Here is a 23335-nt window from a genome sequence, read left to right on the forward strand (position 1 = left end):
GACTTCCGCCTGCGTTGGTGGTATAGTGGTGAGCATAGCTGCCTTCCAAGCAGTTGACCCGGGTTCGATTCCCGGCCAACGCATGTCCTTTGGCTCGGGCTTACGTCGAAGCAGAACTCCTTCTGTGACCTGCGACTCCAACCAAACATTTTGGATGGATCATTCGGAAGACGAAAAGAACCAGCTCTCCTCGTCGGGGAATCGAACCCCGGTCTTCCGCGTGACAGGCGGAGATACTGTCCACTATACTAACGAGGAGCCGTGCATGCTGCCATTTCTCCCCCAACTGACGGCACTGCACTGACATAACTAAACAATGCATGGCTTCTTCTGACGCAGACCCATCCCTAGCACCGTAAAATTTCTGATGGACCCATCATTAGCTGAAGTCGCATAACACTTGGAACACTACCCGTAGCAGGGGTCATTGTTTGGAATCTTTTTTTTTTTTTTTTTTTTTTTTTAAATTGCGCTTTAAACAAAAAGTATTGCGTCAATGCAACTGAACAACATTAATTAGGAACACAGTGCGTCAAAAAGCAAAATGACAGTTAAAGGCATTTCGTTATTGAACTCTTTGATGACATCATTCAGCTAAGTTCAGTTTAAATAGTATCTGTGCAATAATTTGCAATCAAGTCAACGATATCGCTGTACTTGAAGTGTCCCCAGCTCCGCCTGCCAGAAGCGACAGAGGCAAGAAACCAAAACTCGATCGGTGAAAGGATGGAGAAAAAACCCGGTGAGAAACCAGGCTCAGTCGGGGAGACAGTTCTCCCCTTGTCAGACGAAACAGGTAGATCAGCTCCAGGCTGCAGGAATGTCAGACTGTGCAGAAGAATCATCTGTTTCCTGTGGTCTTGTCCAGGTGGTCTTTACAGGGGATTTGTATCTGCGGCTCATCTAGTTGTCACGGTCTCCGCTGTGTTTCTGGGCCATAGAGGTCCTTTCTAGGTGTTGGACCCATCATTAGCTGAAGTCGCATAACACTTGCAACACTACCCGTAGCAGGGGTCATTGTTTGGACTTTTTAATTGCGCTTTAAACAAAAAGTATTGTGTCAATGCAACTGAACAACATTTATTAGGAACACAGTGCGTCAATAAAGCTACTGACTTCCGCCTGCGTTGGTGGTATAGTGGTGAGCATAGCTGCCTTCCAAGCAGTTGACCCGGGTTCGATTCCCGGCCAACGCATGTCCTTTGGCTCGGGCTTACGTCGAAGCAGAACTCCTTCTGTGACCTGCGACTCCAACCAAACATTTTGGATGGATCATTCGGAAGACGAAAAGAACCAGCTCTCCCCGTCGGGGAATCGAACCCCGGTCTTCCGCGTGACAGGCGGAGATACTGTCCACTATACTAACGAGGAGCCGTGCATGCTGCCATTTCTCCCCCAACTGACGGCACTGCACTGCACTGCACTGCACCACCAGGTGGTCTTTACAGGGGATTTGTATCTGCGGCTCATCTAGTTGTCACGGTCTCCGCTGTGTTTCTGGGCCATAGAGGTCCTTTCTAGGTGTTGGACCCATCATTAGCTGAAGTCGCATAACACTTGCAACACTACCCGTAGCAGGGGTCATTGTTTGGACTTTTTAATTGCGCTTTAAACAAAAAGTATTGTGTCAATGCAACTGAACAACATTTATTAGGAACACAGTGCGTCAATAAAGCTACTGACTTCCGCCTGCGTTGGTGGTATAGTGGTGAGCATAGCTGCCTTCCAAGCAGTTGACCCGGGTTCGATTCCCGGCCAACGCATGTCCTTTGGCTCGGGCTTACGTCGAAGCAGAACTCCTTCTGTGACCTGCGACTCCAACCAAACATTTTGGATGGATCATTCGGAAGACGAAAAGAACCAGCTCTCCCCGTCGGGGAATCGAACCCCGGTCTTCCGCGTGACAGGCGGAGATACTGTCCACTATACTAACGAGGAGCCGTGCATGCTGCCATTTCTCCCCCAACTGACGGCACTGCACTGACATAACTAAACAATGCATGGCTTCTTCTGACGCAGACCCAGCCCTAGCACCGTAAAATTTCTGATGGACCCATCATTAGCTGAAGTCGCATAACACTTGCAACACTACCCGTAGCAGGGGTCATTGTTTGGACTCTTTTTTTTTTTTTTTTTTTTTTTAATTGCGCTTTAAACAAAAAGTATTACGTCAATGCAACTGAACAACATTAATTAGGAACACAGTGCGTCAAAAAGCAAAATGACAGTTAAAGGCATTTCGTTATTGAACTCTTTGATGACATCATTCAGCTAAGTTCAGTTTAAATAGTATCTGTGCAATAATTTGCAATCAAGTCAACGATATCGCTGTACTTGAAGTGTCCCCAGCTCCGCCTGCCAGAAGCGACAGAGGCAAGAAACCAAAACTCGATCGGTGAAAGGATGGAGAAAAAACCCGGTGAGAAACCAGGCTCAGTCGGGAAGACAGTTCTCACCTTGTCAGACGAAACAGGTAGATCAGCTCCAGGCTGCAGGAATGTCAGACTGTGCAGAAGAATCATCTGTTTCCTGTGGTCTTGTCCAGGTGGTCTTTACAGGGGATTTGTATCTGCGGCTCATCTAGTTGTCACGGTCTCCGCTGTGTTTCTGGGCCATAGAGGTCCTTTCTAGGTGTTGATCCAACATCTTCTCTGGATACGGACTGGATCCGGGTGACTGAAGCGGATACAGACTGGATCTGGTGGCTACGGTGACCTCGGAATAAGGGATTTCTTTAAAAGACTTTTTTTTTCATATAAGATTTTATCCAACTTTTCAGACAGAGGCATGAGAAAGAGATTGCCTTGATTGGGCTTTTGGTTATTATAGGCACTCTCTGCGTTTGACCACTTCGTGTTTATTTAGCCGGATGGGAAGGCAGCGCTTTCTTGTACGTGACGGGATGCAAATTCTTGAAGGCTCTCTTTAGTGACGGGTCCAAACAAAGATCTCATCTGCTCCTCTAGCCCTATCGGCGACTCGTGCACTTCGAGCCTTCTTAGTGACGGCGCAAGTTGCTGACTGCTGACTGCGTTGGTGGTATAGTGGTGAGCATAGCTGCCTTCCAAGCAGTTGACCCGGATTCGATTCCCGGCCAACGCATGTCCTTTGGCTCGGGCTGACGTCGAAGCAGAACTCCCTCTGTGACCTGTGCCTCCACCCAAAACTTTTGGATGGAATAATTTCGGATGGACCCATCATTAGCTGAAGTCGCACAACACTTGCAACACTACCCGTAGCAGGGGTCATTGTTTGGACTCTTTTTTTTTTTTTTTAATTGCGCTTTAAACAAAAAGTATTGTGTCAATGCAACTGAACAACATTTATTAGGAACACAGTGCGTCAATAAAGCTACTGACTTCCGCCTGCGTTGGTGGTATAGTGGTGAGCATAGCTGCCTTCCAAGCAGTTGAGCCGGGTTCGATTCCCGGCCAACGCATGTCCTTTGGCTCGGGCTGACGTCGAAGCAGAACTCCTTCTGTGACCTGCGACTCCAACCAAACATTTTGGATGGATCATTCGGAAGACGAAAAGAACCAGCTCTCCCCGTCGGGGAATCAAACCCCGGTCTTCCGCGTGACAGGCGGAGATACTGTCCACTATACTAACGAGGAGCCGTGCATGCTGCCGTTTCTCCCCCAACTGACGGCACTGCACTGACATAACTAAACAATGCATGGCTTCTTCTGACGCAGACCCAGCCCTAGCACCGTAAAATTTCTGATGGACCCATCATTAGCTGAAGTCGCATAACACTTGGAACACTACCCGTAGCAGGGGTCATTGTTTGGACTCTTTTTTTTTTTTTTTTTTTTTTTTAAATTGCGCTTTAAACAAAAAGTATTGCGTCAATGCAACTGAACAACATTAATTAGGAACACAGTGCGTCAAAAAGCAAAATGACAGTTAAAGGCATTTCGTTATTGAACTCTTTGATGACATCATTCAGCTAAGTTCAGTTTAAATAGTATCTGTGCAATAATTTGCAATCAAGTCAACGATATCGCTGTACTTGAAGTGTCCCCAGCTCCGCCTGCCAGAAGCGACAGAGGCAAGAAACCAAAACTCGATCGGTGAAAGGATGGAGAAAAAACCCGGTGAGAAACCAGGCTCAGTCGGGAAGACAGTTCTCACCTTGTCAGACGAAACAGGTAGATCAGCTCCAGGCTGCAGGAATGTCAGACTGTGCAGAAGAATCATCTGTTTCCTGTGGTCTTGTCCAGGTGGTCTTTACAGGGGATTTGTATCTGCGGCTCATCTAGTTGTCACGGTCTCCGCTGTGTTTCTGGGCCATAGAGGTCCTTTCTAGGTGTTGGACCCATCATTAGCTGAAGTCGCATAACACTTGCAACACTACCCGTAGCAGGGGTCATTGTTTGGACTCTTTTTTTTTTTTTTTTTTTTTTTTTAATTGCGCTTTAAACAAAAAGTATTACGTCAATGCAACTGAACAACATTAATTAGGAACACAGTGCGTCAAAAAGCAAAATGACAGTTAAAGGCATTTCGTTATTGAACTCTTTGATGACATCATTCAGCTAAGTTCAGTTTAAATAGTATCTGTGCAATAATTTGCAATCAAGTCAACGATATCGCTGTACATGAAGTGTCCTCAGCTCCGCCTGCCAGAAGCGACAGAGGCAAGAAACCAAAACTCGATCGGTGAAAGGATGGAGAAAAAACCCGGTGAGAAACCAGGCTCAGTCGGGGAGACAGTTCTCACCTTGTCAGACGAAACCGGTAGATCAGCTCCAGGCTGCAGGAATGTCAGACTGTGCAGAAGAATCATCTGTTTCCTGTGGTCTTGTCCAGGTGGTCTTTACAGGGGATTTGTATCTGCGGCTCATCTAGTTGTCACGGTCTCCGCTGTGTTTCTGGGCCATAGAGGTCCTTTCTAGGTGTTGATCCAACATCTTCTCTGGATACGGACTGGATCCGGGTGACTGAAGCGGATACAGACTGGATCTGGTGGCTACGGTGACCTCGGAATAAGGGATTTCTTTAAAAGACTTTTTTTTCATATAAGATTTTATCCAACTTTTCAGACAGAGGCAGGAGAAAGAGATTGCCTTGATTGGGCTTTTGGTTATTATAGGCACTCTCTGCGTTTGACCACTTCGTGTTTATTTAGCCGGATGGGAAGGCAGCGCTTTCTTGTACGTGACGGGATGCAAATTCTTGAAGGCTCTCTTTAGTGACGGGTCCAAACAAAGATCTCATCTGCTCCTCTAGCCCTATCGGCGACTCGTGCACTTCGAGCCTTCTTAGTGACGGCGCAAGTTGCTGACTGCTGACTGCGTTGGTGGTATAGTGGTGAGCATAGCTGCCTTCCAAGCAGTTGACCCGGATTCGATTCCCGGCCAACGCATGTCCTTTGGCTCGGGCTGACGTCGAAGCAGAACTCCCTCTGTGACCTGTGCCTCCACCCAAAACTTTTGGATGGAATAATTTCGGATGGACCCATCATTAGCTGAAGTCGCATAACACTTGCAACACTACCCGTAGCAGGGGTCATTGTTTGGACTCTTTTTTTTTTTTTTTTTTTAATTGCGCTTTAAACTAAAAGTATTGTGTCAATGCAACTGAACAACATTTATTAGGAACACAGTGCGTCAATAAAGCTACTGACTTCCGCCTGCGTTGGTGGTATAGTGGTGAGCATAGCTGCCTTCCAAGCAGTTGACCCGGGTTCGATTCCCGGCCAACGCATGTCCTTTGGCTCGGGCTGACGTCGAAGCAGAACTCCTTCTGTGACCTGCCACTCCAACCAAACATTTTGGATGGATCATTCGGAAGACGAAAAGAACCAGCTCTCCCCGTCGGGGAATCGAACCCCGGTCTTCCGCGTGACAGGCGGAGATACTGTCCACTATACTAACGAGGAGCCGTGCATGCTGCCGTTTCTCCCCCAACTGACGGCACTGCACTGACATAACTAAACAATGCATGGCTTCTTCTGACGCAGACCCAGCCCTAGCACCGTAAAATTTCTGATGGACCCATCATTAGCTGAAGTCGCATAACACTTGGAACACTACCCGTAGCAGGGGTCATTGTTTGGACTCTTTTTTTTTTTTTTTTTTTTTTTAAATTGCGCTTTAAACAAAAAGTATTGCGTCAATGCAACTGAACAACATTAATTAGGAACACAGTGCGTCAAAAAGCAAAATGACAGTTAAAGGCATTTCGTTATTGAACTCTTTGATGACATCATTCAGCTAAGTTCAGTTTAAATAGTATCTGTGCAATAATTTGCAATCAAGTCAACGATATCGCTGTACTTGAAGTGTCCCCAGCTCCGCCTACCAGAAGCGACAGAGGCAAGAAACCAAAACTCGATTGGTGAAAGGATGGAGAAAAAAACCCGGTGAGAAACCAGGCTCAGTCGGGGAGACAGTTCTCCCCTTGTCAGACGAAACAGGTAGATCAGCTCCAGGCTGCAGGAATGTCAGACTGTGCAGAAGAATCATCTGTTTCCTGTGGTCTTGTCCAGGTGGTCTTTACAGGGGATTTGTATCTGCGGCTCATCTAGTTGTCACGGTCTCCGCTGTGTTTCTGGGCCATAGAGGTCCTTTCTAGGTGTTGATCCAACATCTTCTCTGGATACGGACTGGATCCGGGTGACTGAAGCGGATACAGACTGGATCTGGTGGCTACGGTGACCTCGGAATAAGGGATTTCTTTAAAAGACTTTTTTTTTCATATAAGATTTTATCCAACTTTTCAGACAGAGGCATGAGAAAGAGATTGCCTTGATTGGGCTTTTGGTTATTATAGGCACTCTCTGCGTTTGACCACTTCGTGTTTATTTAGCCGGATGGGAAGGCAGCGCTTTCTTGTACGTGACGGGATGCAAATTCTTGAAGGCTCTCTTTAGTGACGGGTCCAAACAAAGATCTCATCTGCTCCTCTAGCCCTATCGGCGACTCGTGCACTTCGAGCCTTCTTAGTGACGGCGCAAGTTGCTGACTGCTGACTGCGTTGGTGGTATAGTGGTGAGCATAGCTGCCTTCCAAGCAGTTGACCCGGATTCGATTCCCGGCCAACGCATGTCCTTTGGCTCGGGCTGACGTCGAAGCAGAACTCCCTCTGTGACCTGTGCCTCCACCCGAAACTTTTGGATGGAATAATTTCGGATGGACCCATCATTAGCTGAAGTCGCACAACACTTGCAACACTACCCGTAGCAGGGGTCATTGTTTGGACTCTTTTTTTTTTTTTTTAATTGCGCTTTAAACAAAAAGTATTGTGTCAATGCAACTGAACAACATTTATTAGGAACACAGTGCGTCAATAAAGCTACTGACTTCCGCCTGCGTTGGTGGTATAGTGGTGAGCATAGCTGCCTTCCAAGCAGTTGAGCCGGGTTCGATTCCCGGCCAACGCATGTCCTTTGGCTCGGGCTGACGTCGAAGCAGAACTCCTTCTGTGACCTGCGACTCCAACCAAACATTTTGGATGGATCATTCGGAAGACGAAAAGAACCAGCTCTCCCCGTCGGGGAATCGAACCCCGGTCTTCCGCGTGACAGGCGGAGATACTGTCCACTATACTAACGAGGAGCCGTGCATGCTGCCGTTTCTCCCCCAACTGACGGCACTGCACTGACATAACTAAACAATGCATGGCTTCTTCTGACGCAGACCCAGCCCTAGCACCGTAAAATTTCTGATGGACCCATCATTAGCTGAAGTCGCATAACACTTGCAACACTACCCGTAGCAGGGGTCATTGTTTGGACTCTTTTTTTTTTTTTTTTTTTTTTTTAATTGCGCTTTAAACAAAAAGTATTACGTCAATGCAACTGAACAACATTAATTAGGAACACAGTGCGTCAAAAAGCAAAATGACAGTTAAAGGCATTTCGTTATTGAACTCTTTGATGACATCATTCAGCTAAGTTCAGTTTAAATAGTATCTGTGCAATAATTTGCAATCAAGTCAACGATATCGCTGTACTTGAAGTGTCCCCAGCTCCGCCTGCCAGAAGCGACAGAGGCAAGAAACCAAAACTCGATCGGTGAAAGGATGGAGAAAAAACCCGGTGAGAAACCAGGCTCAGTCGGGAAGACAGTTCTCACCTTGTCAGACGAAACAGGTAGATCAGCTCCAGGCTGCAGGAATGTCAGACTGTGCAGAAGAATCATCTGTTTCCTGTGGTCTTGTCCAGGTGGTCTTTACAGGGGATTTGTATCAGCGGCTCATCTAGTTGTCACGGTCTCCGCTGTGTTTCTGGGCCATAGAGGTCCTTTCTAGGTGTTGGACCCATCATTAGCTGAAGTCGCATAACACTTGCAACACTACCCGTAGCAGGGGTCATTGTTTGGACTTTTTAATTGCGCTTTAAACAAAAAGTATTGTGTCAATGCAACTGAACAACATTTATTAGGAACACAGTGCGTCAATAAAGCTACTGACTTCCGCCTGCGTTGGTGGTATAGTGGTGAGCATAGCTGCCTTCCAAGCAGTTGACCCGGGTTCGATTCCCGGCCAACGCATGTCCTTTGGCTCGGGCTTACGTCGAAGCAGAACTCCTTCTGTGACCTGCGACTCCAACCAAACATTTTGGATGGATCATTCGGAAGACGAAAAGAACCAGCTCTCCCCGTCGGGGAATCGAACCCCGGTCTTCCGCGTGACAGGCGGAGATACTGTCCACTATACTAACGAGGAGCCGTGCATGCTGCCATTTCTCCCCCAACTGACGGCACTGCACTGCACTGCACTGCACCACCAGGTGGTCTTTACAGGGGATTTGTATCTGCGGCTCATCTAGTTGTCACGGTCTCCGCTGTGTTTCTGGGCCATAGAGGTCCTTTCTAGGTGTTGGACCCATCATTAGCTGAAGTCGCATAACACTTGCAACACTACCCGTAGCAGGGGTCATTGTTTGGACTTTTTAATTGCGCTTTAAACAAAAAGTATTGTGTCAATGCAACTGAACAACATTTATTAGGAACACAGTGCGTCAATAAAGCTACTGACTTCCGCCTGCGTTGGTGGTATAGTGGTGAGCATAGCTGCCTTCCAAGCAGTTGAGCCGGGTTCGATTCCCGGCCAACGCATGTCCTTTGGCTCGGGCTGACGTCGAAGCAGAACTCCTTCTGTGACCTGCGACTCCAACCAAACATTTTGGATGGATCATTCGGAAGACGAAAAGAACCAGCTCTCCCCGTCGGGGAATCGAACCCCGGTCTTCCGCGTGACAGGCGGAGATACTGTCCACTATACTAACGAGGAGCCGTGCATGCTGCCGTTTCTCCCCCAACTGACGGCACTGCACTGACATAACTAAACAATGCATGGCTTCTTCTGACGCAGACCCAGCCCTAGCACCGTAAAATTTCTGATGGACCCATCATTAGCTGAAGTCGCATAACACTTGCAACACTACCCGTAGCAGGGGTCATTGTTTGGACTCTTTTTTTTTTTTTTTTTTTTTTTAATTGCGCTTTAAACAAAAAGTATTACGTCAATGCAACTGAACAACATTAATTAGGAACACAGTGCGTCAAAAAGCAAAATGACAGTTAAAGGCATTTCGTTATTGAACTCTTTGATGACATCATTCAGCTAAGTTCAGTTTAAATAGTATCTGTGCAATAATTTGCAATCAAGTCAACGATATCGCTGTACTTGAAGTGTCCCCAGCTCCGCCTGCCAGAAGCGACAGAGGCAAGAAACCAAAACTCGATCGGTGAAAGGATGGAGAAAAAACCCGGTGAGAAACCAGGCTCAGTCGGGAAGACAGTTCTCACCTTGTCAGACGAAACAGGTAGATCAGCTCCAGGCTGCAGGAATGTCAGACTGTGCAGAAGAATCATCTGTTTCCTGTGGTCTTGTCCAGGTGGTCTTTACAGGGGATTTGTATCTGCGGCTCATCTAGTTGTCACGGTCTCCGCTGTGTTTCTGGGCCATAGAGGTCCTTTCTAGGTGTTGATCCAACATCTTCTCTGGATACGGACTGGATCCGGGTGACTGAAGCGGATACAGACTGGATCTGGTGGCTACGGTGACCTCGGAATAAGGGATTTCTTTAAAAGACTTTTTTTTTCATATAAGATTTTATCCAACTTTTCAGACAGAGGCATGAGAAAGAGATTGCCTTGATTGGGCTTTTGGTTATTATAGGCACTCTCTGCGTTTGACCACTTCGTGTTTATTTAGCCGGATGGGAAGGCAGCGCTTTCTTGTACGTGACGGGATGCAAATTCTTGAAGGCTCTCTTTAGTGACGGGTCCAAACAAAGATCTCATCTGCTCCTCTAGCCCTATCGGCGACTCGTGCACTTCGAGCCTTCTTAGTGACGGCGCAAGTTGCTGACTGCTGACTGCGTTGGTGGTATAGTGGTGAGCATAGCTGCCTTCCAAGCAGTTGACCCGGATTCGATTCCCGGCCAACGCATGTCCTTTGGCTCGGGCTGACGTCGAAGCAGAACTCCCTCTGTGACCTGTGCCTCCACCCAAAACTTTTGGATGGAATAATTTCGGATGGACCCATCATTAGCTGAAGTCGCACAACACTTGCAACACTACCCGTAGCAGGGGTCATTGTTTGGACTCTTTTTTTTTTTTTTTAATTGCGCTTTAAACAAAAAGTATTGTGTCAATGCAACTGAACAACATTTATTAGGAACACAGTGCGTCAATAAAGCTACTGACTTCCGCCTGCGTTGGTGGTATAGTGGTGAGCATAGCTGCCTTCCAAGCAGTTGAGCCGGGTTCGATTCCCGGCCAACGCATGTCCTTTGGCTCGGGCTGACGTCGAAGCAGAACTCCTTCTGTGACCTGCGACTCCAACCAAACATTTTGGATGGATCATTCGGAAGACGAAAAGAACCAGCTCTCCCCGTCGGGGAATCAAACCCCGGTCTTCCGCGTGACAGGCGGAGATACTGTCCACTATACTAACGAGGAGCCGTGCATGCTGCCGTTTCTCCCCCAACTGACGGCACTGCACTGACATAACTAAACAATGCATGGCTTCTTCTGACGCAGACCCAGCCCTAGCACCGTAAAATTTCTGATGGACCCATCATTAGCTGAAGTCGCATAACACTTGGAACACTACCCGTAGCAGGGGTCATTGTTTGGACTCTTTTTTTTTTTTTTTTTTTTTTTTAAATTGCGCTTTAAACAAAAAGTATTGCGTCAATGCAACTGAACAACATTAATTAGGAACACAGTGCGTCAAAAAGCAAAATGACAGTTAAAGGCATTTCGTTATTGAACTCTTTGATGACATCATTCAGCTAAGTTCAGTTTAAATAGTATCTGTGCAATAATTTGCAATCAAGTCAACGATATCGCTGTACTTGAAGTGTCCCCAGCTCCGCCTGCCAGAAGCGACAGAGGCAAGAAACCAAAACTCGATCGGTGAAAGGATGGAGAAAAAACCCGGTGAGAAACCAGGCTCAGTCGGGAAGACAGTTCTCACCTTGTCAGACGAAACAGGTAGATCAGCTCCAGGCTGCAGGAATGTCAGACTGTGCAGAAGAATCATCTGTTTCCTGTGGTCTTGTCCAGGTGGTCTTTACAGGGGATTTGTATCTGCGGCTCATCTAGTTGTCACGGTCTCCGCTGTGTTTCTGGGCCATAGAGGTCCTTTCTAGGTGTTGGACCCATCATTAGCTGAAGTCGCATAACACTTGCAACACTACCCGTAGCAGGGGTCATTGTTTGGACTCTTTTTTTTTTTTTTTTTTTTTTTTTAATTGCGCTTTAAACAAAAAGTATTACGTCAATGCAACTGAACAACATTAATTAGGAACACAGTGCGTCAAAAAGCAAAATGACAGTTAAAGGCATTTCGTTATTGAACTCTTTGATGACATCATTCAGCTAAGTTCAGTTTAAATAGTATCTGTGCAATAATTTGCAATCAAGTCAACGATATCGCTGTACATGAAGTGTCCTCAGCTCCGCCTGCCAGAAGCGACAGAGGCAAGAAACCAAAACTCGATCGGTGAAAGGATGGAGAAAAAACCCGGTGAGAAACCAGGCTCAGTCGGGGAGACAGTTCTCACCTTGTCAGACGAAACCGGTAGATCAGCTCCAGGCTGCAGGAATGTCAGACTGTGCAGAAGAATCATCTGTTTCCTGTGGTCTTGTCCAGGTGGTCTTTACAGGGGATTTGTATCTGCGGCTCATCTAGTTGTCACGGTCTCCGCTGTGTTTCTGGGCCATAGAGGTCCTTTCTAGGTGTTGATCCAACATCTTCTCTGGATACGGACTGGATCCGGGTGACTGAAGCGGATACAGACTGGATCTGGTGGCTACGGTGACCTCGGAATAAGGGATTTCTTTAAAAGACTTTTTTTTTCATATAAGATTTTATCCAACTTTTCAGACAGAGGCATGAGAAAGAGATTGCCTTGATTGGGCTTTTGGTTATTATAGGCACTCTCTGCGTTTGACCACTTCGTGTTTATTTAGCCGGATGGGAAGGCAGCGCTTTCTTGTACGTGACGGGATGCAAATTCTTGAAGGCTCTCTTTAGTGACGGGTCCAAACAAAGATCTCATCTGCTCCTCTAGCCCTATCGGCGACTCGTGCACTTCGAGCCTTCTTAGTGACGGCGCAAGTTGCTGACTGCTGACTGCGTTGGTGGTATAGTGGTGAGCATAGCTGCCTTCCAAGCAGTTGACCCGGATTCGATTCCCGGCCAACGCATGTCCTTTGGCTCGGGCTGACGTCGAAGCAGAACTCCCTCTGTGACCTGTGCCTCCACCCGAAACTTTTGGATGGAATAATTTCGGATGGACCCATCATTAGCTGAAGTCGCACAACACTTGCAACACTACCCGTAGCAGGGGTCATTGTTTGGACTCTTTTTTTTTTTTTTTAATTGCGCTTTAAACAAAAAGTATTGTGTCAATGCAACTGAACAACATTTATTAGGAACACAGTGCGTCAATAAAGCTACTGACTTCCGCCTGCGTTGGTGGTATAGTGGTGAGCATAGCTGCCTTCCAAGCAGTTGAGCCGGGTTCGATTCCCGGCCAACGCATGTCCTTTGGCTCGGGCTGACGTCGAAGCAGAACTCCTTCTGTGACCTGCGACTCCAACCAAACATTTTGGATGGATCATTCGGAAGACGAAAAGAACCAGCTCTCCCCGTCGGGGAATCGAACCCCGGTCTTCCGCGTGACAGGCGGAGATACTGTCCACTATACTAACGAGGAGCCGTGCATGCTGCCGTTTCTCCCCCAACTGACGGCACTGCACTGACATAACTAAACAATGCATGGCTTCTTCTGACGCAGACCCAGCCCTAGCACCGTAAAATTTCTGATGGACCCATCATTAGCTGAAGTCGCATAACACTTGCAACACTACCCGTAGCAGGGGTCATTGTTTGGACTCTTTTTTTTTTTTTTTTTTTTTTTTTTAATTGCGCTTTAAACAAAAAGTATTACGTCAATGCAACTGAACAACATTAATTAGGAACACAGTGCGTCAAAAAGCAAAATGACAGTTAAAGGCATTTCGTTATTGAACTCTTTGATGACATCATTCAGCTAAGTTCAGTTTAAATAGTATCTGTGCAATAATTTGCAATCAAGTCAACGATATCGCTGTACATGAAGTGTCCTCAGCTCCGCCTGCCAGAAGCGACAGAGGCAAGAAACCAAAACTCGATCGGTGAAAGGATGGAGAAAAAACCCGGTGAGAAACCAGGCTCAGTCGGGGAGACAGTTCTCACCTTGTCAGACGAAACCGGTAGATCAGCTCCAGGCTGCAGGAATGTCAGACTGTGCAGAAGAATCATCTGTTTCCTGTGGTCTTGTCCAGGTGGTCTTTACAGGGGATTTGTATCTGCGGCTCATCTAGTTGTCACGGTCTCCGCTGTGTTTCTGGGCCATAGAGGTCCTTTCTAGGTGTTGATCCAACATCTTCTCTGGATACGGACTGGATCCGGGTGACTGAAGCGGATACAGACTGGATCTGGTGGCTACGGTGACCTCGGAATAAGGGATTTCTTTAAAAGACTTTTTTTTCATATAAGATTTTATCCAACTTTTCAGACAGAGGCAGGAGAAAGAGATTGCCTTGATTGGGCTTTTGGTTATTATAGGCACTCTCTGCGTTTGACCACTTCGTGTTTATTTAGCCGGATGGGAAGGCAGCGCTTTCTTGTACGTGACGGGATGCAAATTCTTGAAGGCTCTCTTTAGTGACGGGTCCAAACAAAGATCTCATCTGCTCCTCTAGCCCTATCGGCGACTCGTGCACTTCGAGCCTTCTTAGTGACGGCGCAAGTTGCTGACTGCTGACTGCGTTGGTGGTATAGTGGTGAGCATAGCTGCCTTCCAAGCAGTTGACCCGGATTCGATTCCCGGCCAACGCATGTCCTTTGGCTCGGGCTGACGTCGAAGCAGAACTCCCTCTGTGACCTGTGCCTCCACCCAAAACTTTTGGATGGAATAATTTCGGATGGACCCATCATTAGCTGAAGTCGCATAACACTTGCAACACTACCCGTAGCAGGGGTCATTGTTTGGACTCTTTTTTTTTTTTTTTTTTTAATTGCGCTTTAAACAAAAAGTATTGTGTCAATGCAACTGAACAACATTTATTAGGAACACAGTGCGTCAATAAAGCTACTGACTTCCGCCTGCGTTGGTGGTATAGTGGTGAGCATAGCTGCCTTCCAAGCAGTTGACCCGGGTTCGATTCCCGGCCAACGCATGTCCTTTGGCTCGGGCTGACGTCGAAGCAGAACTCCTTCTGTGACCTGCCACTCCAACCAAACATTTTGGATGGATCATTCGGAAGACGAAAAGAACCAGCTCTCCCCGTCGGGGAATCGAACCCCGGTCTTCCGCGTGACAGGCGGAGATACTGTCCACTATACTAACGAGGAGCCGTGCATGCTGCCGTTTCTCCCCCAACTGACGGCACTGCACTGACATAACTAAACAATGCATGGCTTCTTCTGACGCAGACCCAGCCCTAGCACCGTAAAATTTCTGATGGACCCATCATTAGCTGAAGTCGCATAACACTTGGAACACTACCCGTAGCAGGGGTCATTGTTTGGACTCTTTTTTTTTTTTTTTTTTTTTTTAAATTGCGCTTTAAACAAAAAGTATTGCGTCAATGCAACTGAACAACATTAATTAGGAACACAGTGCGTCAAAAAGCAAAATGACAGTTAAAGGCATTTCGTTATTGAACTCTTTGATGACATCATTCAGCTAAGTTCAGTTTAAATAGTATCTGTGCAATAATTTGCAATCAAGTCAACGATATCGCTGTACTTGAAGTGTCCCCAGCTCCGCCTACCAGAAGCGACAGAGGCAAGAAACCAAAACTCGATTGGTGAAAGGATGGAGAAAAAAACCCGGTGAGAAACCAGGCTCAGTCGGGGAGACAGTTCTCCCCTTGTCAGACGAAACAGGTAGATCAGCTCCAGGCTGCAGGAATGTCAGACTGTGCAGAAGAATCATCTGTTTCCTGTGGTCTTGTCCAGGTGGTCTTTACAGGGGATTTGTATCTGCGGCTCATCTAGTTGTCACGGTCTCCGCTGTGTTTCTGGGCCATAGAGGTCCTTTCTAGGTGTTGATCCAACATCTTCTCTGGATACGGACTGGATCCGGGTGACTGAAGCGGATACAGACTGGATCTGGTGGCTACGGTGACCTCGGAATAAGGGATTTCTTTAAAAGACTTTTTTTTTCATATAAGATTTTATCCAACTTTTCAGACAGAGGCATGAGAAAGAGATTGCCTTGATTGGGCTTTTGGTTATTATAGGCACTCTCTGCGTTTGACCACTTCGTGTTTATTTAGCCGGATGGGAAGGCAGCGCTTTCTTGTACGTGACGGGATGCAAATTCTTGAAGGCTCTCTTTAGTGACGGGTCCAAACAAAGATCTCATCTGCTCCTCTAGCCCTATCGGCGACTCGTGCACTTCGAGCCTTCTTAGTGACGGCGCAAGTTGCTGACTGCTGACTGCGTTGGTGGTATAGTGGTGAGCATAGCTGCCTTCCAAGCAGTTGACCCGGATTCGATTCCCGGCCAACGCATGTCCTTTGGCTCGGGCTGACGTCGAAGCAGAACTCCCTCTGTGACCTGTGCCTCCACCCGAAACTTTTTGGATGGAATAATTTCGGATGGACCCATCATTAGCTGAAGTCGCACAACACTTGCAACACTACCCGTAGCAGGGGTCATTGTTTGGACTCTTTTTTTTTTTTTTTAATTGCGCTTTAAACAAAAAGTATTGTGTCAATGCAACTGAACAACATTTATTAGGAACACAGTGCGTCAATAAAGCTACTGACTTCCGCCTGCGTTGGTGGTATAGTGGTGAGCATAGCTGCCTTCCAAGCAGTTGAGCCGGGTTCGATTCCCGGCCAACGCATGTCCTTTGGCTCGGGCTGACGTCGAAGCAGAACTCCTTCTGTGACCTGCGACTCCAACCAAACATTTTGGATGGATCATTCGGAAGACGAAAAGAACCAGCTCTCCCCGTCGGGGAATCGAACCCCGGTCTTCCGCGTGACAGGCGGAGATACTGTCCACTATACTAACGAGGAGCCGTGCATGCTGCCGTTTCTCCCCCAACTGACGGCACTGCACTGACATAACTAAACAATGCATGGCTTCTTCTGACGCAGACCCAGCCCTAGCACCGTAAAATTTCTGATGGACCCATCATTAGCTGAAGTCGCATAACACTTGCAACACTACCCGTAGCAGGGGTCATTGTTTGGACTCTTTTTTTTTTTTTTTTTTTTTTTTAATTGCGCTTTAAACAAAAAGTATTACGTCAATGCAACTGAACAACATTAATTAGGAACACAGTGCGTCAAAAAGCAAAATGACAGTTAAAGGCATTTCGTTATTGAACTCTTTGATGACATCATTCAGCTAAGTTCAGTTTAAATAGTATCTGTGCAATAATTTGCAATCAAGTCAACGATATCGCTGTACTTGAAGTGTCCCCAGCTCCGCCTGCCAGAAGCGACAGAGGCAAGAAACCAAAACTCGATCGGTGAAAGGATGGAGAAAAAACCCGGTGAGAAACCAGGCTCAGTCGGGAAGACAGTTCTCACCTTGTCAGACGAAACAGGTAGATCAGCTCCAGGCTGCAGGAATGTCAGACTGTGCAGAAGAATCATCTGTTTCCTGTGGTCTTGTCCAGGTGGTCTTTACAGGGGATTTGTATCTGCGGCTCATCTAGTTGTCACGGTCTCCGCTGTGTTTCTGGGCCATAGAGGTCCTTTCTAGGTGTTGATCCAACATCTTCTCTGGATACGGACTGGATCCGGGTGACTGAAGCGGATACAGACTGGATCTGGTGGCTACGGTGACCTCGGAATAAGGGATTTCTTTAAAAGACTTTTTTTTTCATATAAGATTTTATCCAACTTTTCAGACAGAGGCATGAGAAAGAGATTGCCTTGATTGGGCTTTTGGTTATTATAGGCACTCTCTGCGTTTGACCACTTCGTGTTTATTTAGCCGGATGGGAAGGCAGCGCTTTCTTGTACGTGACGGGATGCAAATTCTTGAAGGCTCTCTTTAGTGACGGGTCCAAACAAAGATCTCATCTGCTCCTCTAGCCCTATCGGCGACTCGTGCACTTCGAGCCTTCTTAGTGACGGCGCAAGTTGCTGACTGCTGACTGCGTTGGTGGTATAGTGGTGAGCATAGCTGCCTTCCAAGCAGTTGACCCGGATTCGATTCCCGGCCAACGCATGTCCTTTGGCTCGGGCTGACGTCGAAGCAGAACTCCCTCTGTGACCTGTGCCTCCACCCAAAACTTTTGGATGGAATAATTTCGGATGGACCCATCATTAGCTGAAGTCGCACAACACTTGCAACACTACCCGTAGCAGGGGTCATTGTTTGGACTCTTTTTTTTTTTTTTTAATTGCGCTTTAAACAAAAAGTATTGTGTCAATGCAACTGAACAACATTTATTAGGAACACAGTGCGTCAATAAAGCTACTGACTTCCGCCTGCGTTGGTGGTATAGTGGTGAGCATAGCTGCCTTCCAAGCAGTTGAGCCGGGTTCGATTCCCGGCCAACGCATGTCCTTTGGCTCGGGCTGACGTCGAAGCAGAACTCCTTCTGTGACCTGCGACTCCAACCAAACATTTTGGATGGATCATTCGGAAGACGAAAAGAACCAGCTCTCCCCGTCGGGGAATCAAACCCCGGTCTTCCGCGTGACAGGCGGAGATACTGTCCACTATACTAACGAGGAGCCGTGCATGCTGCCGTTTCTCCCCCAACTGACGGCACTGCACTGACATAACTAAACAATGCATGGCTTCTTCTGACGCAGACCCAGCCCTAGCACCGTAAAATTTCTGATGGACCCATCATTAGCTGAAGTCGCATAACACTTGGAACACTACCCGTAGCAGGGGTCATTGTTTGGACTCTTTTTTTTTTTTTTTTTTTTTTTTAAATTGCGCTTTAAACAAAAAGTATTGCGTCAATGCAACTGAACAACATTAATTAGGAACACAGTGCGTCAAAAAGCAAAATGACAGTTAAAGGCATTTCGTTATTGAACTCTTTGATGACATCATTCAGCTAAGTTCAGTTTAAATAGTATCTGTGCAATAATTTGCAATCAAGTCAACGATATCGCTGTACTTGAAGTGTCCCCAGCTCCGCCTGCCAGAAGCGACAGAGGCAAGAAACCAAAACTCGATCGGTGAAAGGATGGAGAAAAAACCCGGTGAGAAACCAGGCTCAGTCGGGAAGACAGTTCTCACCTTGTCAGACGAAACAGGTAGATCAGCTCCAGGCTGCAGGAATGTCAGACTGTGCAGAAGAATCATCTGTTTCCTGTGGTCTTGTCCAGGTGGTCTTTACAGGGGATTTGTATCTGCGGCTCATCTAGTTGTCACGGTCTCCGCTGTGTTTCTGGGCCATAGAGGTCCTTTCTAGGTGTTGGACCCATCATTAGCTGAAGTCGCATAACACTTGCAACACTACCCGTAGCAGGGGTCATTGTTTGGACTCTTTTTTTTTTTTTTTTTTTTTTTTTAATTGCGCTTTAAACAAAAAGTATTACGTCAATGCAACTGAACAACATTAATTAGGAACACAGTGCGTCAAAAAGCAAAATGACAGTTAAAGGCATTTCGTTATTGAACTCTTTGATGACATCATTCAGCTAAGTTCAGTTTAAATAGTATCTGTGCAATAATTTGCAATCAAGTCAACGATATCGCTGTACATGAAGTGTCCTCAGCTCCGCCTGCCAGAAGCGACAGAGGCAAGAAACCAAAACTCGATCGGTGAAAGGATGGAGAAAAAACCCGGTGAGAAACCAGGCTCAGTCGGGGAGACAGTTCTCACCTTGTCAGACGAAACCGGTAGATCAGCTCCAGGCTGCAGGAATGTCAGACTGTGCAGAAGAATCATCTGTTTCCTGTGGTCTTGTCCAGGTGGTCTTTACAGGGGATTTGTATCTGCGGCTCATCTAGTTGTCACGGTCTCCGCTGTGTTTCTGGGCCATAGAGGTCCTTTCTAGGTGTTGATCCAACATCTTCTCTGGATACGGACTGGATCCGGGTGACTGAAGCGGATACAGACTGGATCTGGTGGCTACGGTGACCTCGGAATAAGGGATTTCTTTAAAAGACTTTTTTTTCATATAAGATTTTATCCAACTTTTCAGACAGAGGCAGGAGAAAGAGATTGCCTTGATTGGGCTTTTGGTTATTATAGGCACTCTCTGCGTTTGACCACTTCGTGTTTATTTAGCCGGATGGGAAGGCAGCGCTTTCTTGTACGTGACGGGATGCAAATTCTTGAAGGCTCTCTTTAGTGACGGGTCCAAACAAAGATCTCATCTGCTCCTCTAGCCCTATCGGCGACTCGTGCACTTCGAGCCTTCTTAGTGACGGCGCAAGTTGCTGACTGCTGACTGCGTTGGTGGTATAGTGGTGAGCATAGCTGCCTTCCAAGCAGTTGACCCGGATTCGATTCCCGGCCAACGCATGTCCTTTGGCTCGGGCTGACGTCGAAGCAGAACTCCCTCTGTGACCTGTGCCTCCACCCAAAACTTTTGGATGGAATAATTTCGGATGGACCCATCATTAGCTGAAGTCGCATAACACTTGCAACACTACCCGTAGCAGGGGTCATTGTTTGGACTCTTTTTTTTTTTTTTTTTTTAATTGCGCTTTAAACAAAAAGTATTGTGTCAATGCAACTGAACAACATTTATTAGGAACACAGTGCGTCAATAAAGCTACTGACTTCCGCCTGCGTTGGTGGTATAGTGGTGAGCATAGCTGCCTTCCAAGCAGTTGACCCGGGTTCGATTCCCGGCCAACGCATGTCCTTTGGCTCGGGCTGACGTCGAAGCAGAACTCCTTCTGTGACCTGCCACTCCAACCAAACATTTTGGATGGATCATTCGGAAGACGAAAAGAACCAGCTCTCCCCGTCGGGGAATCGAACCCCGGTCTTCCGCGTGACAGGCGGAGATACTGTCCACTATACTAACGAGGAGCCGTGCATGCTGCCGTTTCTCCCCCAACTGACGGCACTGCACTGACATAACTAAACAATGCATGGCTTCTTCTGACGCAGACCCAGCCCTAGCACCGTAAAATTTCTGATGGACCCATCATTAGCTGAAGTCGCATAACACTTGGAACACTACCCGTAGCAGGGGTCATTGTTTGGACTCTTTTTTTTTTTTTTTTTTTTTTTAAATTGCGCTTTAAACAAAAAGTATTGCGTCAATGCAACTGAACAACATTAATTAGGAACACAGTGCGTCAAAAAGCAAAATGACAGTTAAAGGCATTTCGTTATTGAACTCTTTGATGACATCATTCAGCTAAGTTCAGTTTAAATAGTATCTGTGCAATAATTTGCAATCAAGTCAACGATATCGCTGTACTTGAAGTGTCCCCAGCTCCGCCTACCAGAAGCGACAGAGGCAAGAAACCAAAACTCGATTGGTGAAAGGATGGAGAAAAAAACCCGGTGAGAAACCAGGCTCAGTCGGGGAGACAGTTCTCCCCTTGTCAGACGAAACAGGTAGATCAGCTCCAGGCTGCAGGAATGTCAGACTGTGCAGAAGAATCATCTGTTTCCTGTGGTCTTGTCCAGGTGGTCTTTACAGGGGATTTGTATCTGCGGCTCATCTAGTTGTCACGGTCTCCGCTGTGTTTCTGGGCCATAGAGGTCCTTTCTAGGTGTTGATCCAACATCTTCTCTGGATACGGACTGGATCCGGGTGACTGAAGCGGATACAGACTGGATCTGGTGGCTACGGTGACCTCGGAATAAGGGATTTCTTTAAAAGACTTTTTTTGTCATATAAGATTTTATCCAACTTTTCAGACAGAGGCATGAGAAAGAGATTGCCTTGATTGGGCTTTTGGTTATTATAGGCACTCTCTGCGTTTGACCACTTCGTGTTTATTTAGCCGGATGGGAAGGCAGCGCTTTCTTGTACGTGACGGGATGCAAATTCTTGAAGGCTCTCTTTAGTGACGGGTCCAAACAAAGATCTCATCTGCTCCTCTAGCCCTATCGGCGACTCGTGCACTTCGAGCCTTCTTAGTGACGGCGCAAGTTGCTGACTGCTGACTGCGTTGGTGGTATAGTGGTGAGCATAGCTGCCTTCCAAGCAGTTGACCCGGATTCGATTCCCGGCCAACGCATGTCCTTTGGCTCGGGCTGACGTCGAAGCAGAACTCCCTCTGTGACCTGTGCCTCCACCCGAAACTTTTGGATGGAATAATTTCGGATGGACCCATCATTAGCTGAAGTCGCACAACACTTGCAACACTACCCGTAGCAGGGGTCATTGTTTGGACTCTTTTTTTTTTTTTTTAATTGCGCTTTAAACAAAAAGTATTGTGTCAATGCAACTGAACAACATTTATTAGGAACACAGTGCGTCAATAAAGCTACTGACTTCCGCCTGCGTTGGTGGTATAGTGGTGAGCATAGCTGCCTTCCAAGCAGTTGAGCTGGGTTCGATTCCCGGCCAACGCATGTCCTTTGGCTCGGGCTGACGTCGAAGCAGAACTCCTTCTGTGACCTGCGACTCCAACCAAACATTTTGGATGGATCATTCGGAAGACGAAAAGAACCAGCTCTCCCCGTCGGGGAATCGAACCCCGGTCTTCCGCGTGACAGGCGGAGATACTGTCCACTATACTAACGAGGAGCCGTGCATGCTGCCGTTTCTCCCCCAACTGACGGCACTGCACTGACATAACTAAACAATGCATGGCTTCTTCTGACGCAGACCCAGCCCTAGCACCGTAAAATTTCTGATGGACCCATCATTAGCTGAAGTCGCATAACACTTGCAACACTACCCGTAGCAGGGGTCATTGTTTGGACTCTTTTTTTTTTTTTTTTTTTTTTTTAATTGCGCTTTTAACAAAAAGTATTACGTCAATGCAACTGAACAACATTAATTAGGAACACAGTGCGTCAAAAAGCAAAATGACAGTTAAAGGCATTTCGTTATTGAACTCTTTGATGACATCATTCAGCTAAGTTCAGTTTAAATAGTATCTGTGCAATAATTTGCAATCAAGTCAACGATATCGCTGTACTTGAAGTGTCCCCAGCTCCGCCTGCCAGAAGCGACAGAGGCAAGAAACCAAAACTCGATCGGTGAAAGGATGGAGAAAAAACCCGGTGAGAAACCAGGCTCAGTCGGGAAGACAGTTCTCACCTTGTCAGACGAAACAGGTAGATCAGCTCCAGGCTGCAGGAATGTCAGACTGTGCAGAAGAATCATCTGTTTCCTGTGGTCTTGTCCAGGTGGTCTTTACAGGGGATTTGTATCTGCGGCTCATCTAGTTGTCACGGTCTCCGCTGTGTTTCTGGGCCATAGAGGTCCTTTCTAGGTGTTGGACCCATCATTAGCTGAAGTCGCATAACACTTGCAACACTACCCGTAGCAGGGGTCATTGTTTGGACTCTTTTTTTTTTTTTTTTTTTTTTTTTAATTGCGCTTTAAACAAAAAGTATTACGTCAATGCAACTGAACAACATTAATTAGGAACACAGTGCGTCAAAAAGCAAAATGACAGTTAAAGGCATTTCGTTATTGAACTCTTTGATGACATCATTCAGCTAAGTTCAGTTTAAATAGTATCTGTGCAATAATTTGCAATCAAGTCAACGATATCGCTGTACATGAAGTGTCCTCAGCTCCGCCTGCCAGAAGCGACAGAGGCAAGAAACCAAAACTCGATCGGTGAAAGGATGGAGAAAAAACCCGGTGAGAAACCAGGCTCAGTCGGGGAGACAGTTCTCACCTTGTCAGACGAAACCGGTAGATCAGCTCCAGGCTGCAGGAATGTCAGACTGTGCAGA

At 46.8% G+C, this 23335-nt stretch overlaps 1 non-coding gene across 1 annotated transcript; it reads right to left on the bottom strand.

The window, feature by feature from the left end:
* Nucleotides 1-186: 186 nt before the first annotated feature.
* On the bottom strand, nt 187-258 carry trnad-guc (transfer RNA aspartic acid (anticodon GUC)). Its single transcript has one exon. It is a non-coding gene; the product is annotated as a tRNA-Asp (tRNA).
* Between the last annotated feature and the right edge of the window lie 23077 nt (nt 259-23335).

The sequence above is a fragment of the Carassius gibelio genome, chromosome B19 (assembly GCF_023724105.1).
Source record: "Carassius gibelio isolate Cgi1373 ecotype wild population from Czech Republic chromosome B19, carGib1.2-hapl.c, whole genome shotgun sequence".
Classification (NCBI taxonomy): domain Eukaryota; kingdom Metazoa; phylum Chordata; class Actinopteri; order Cypriniformes; family Cyprinidae; genus Carassius; species Carassius gibelio.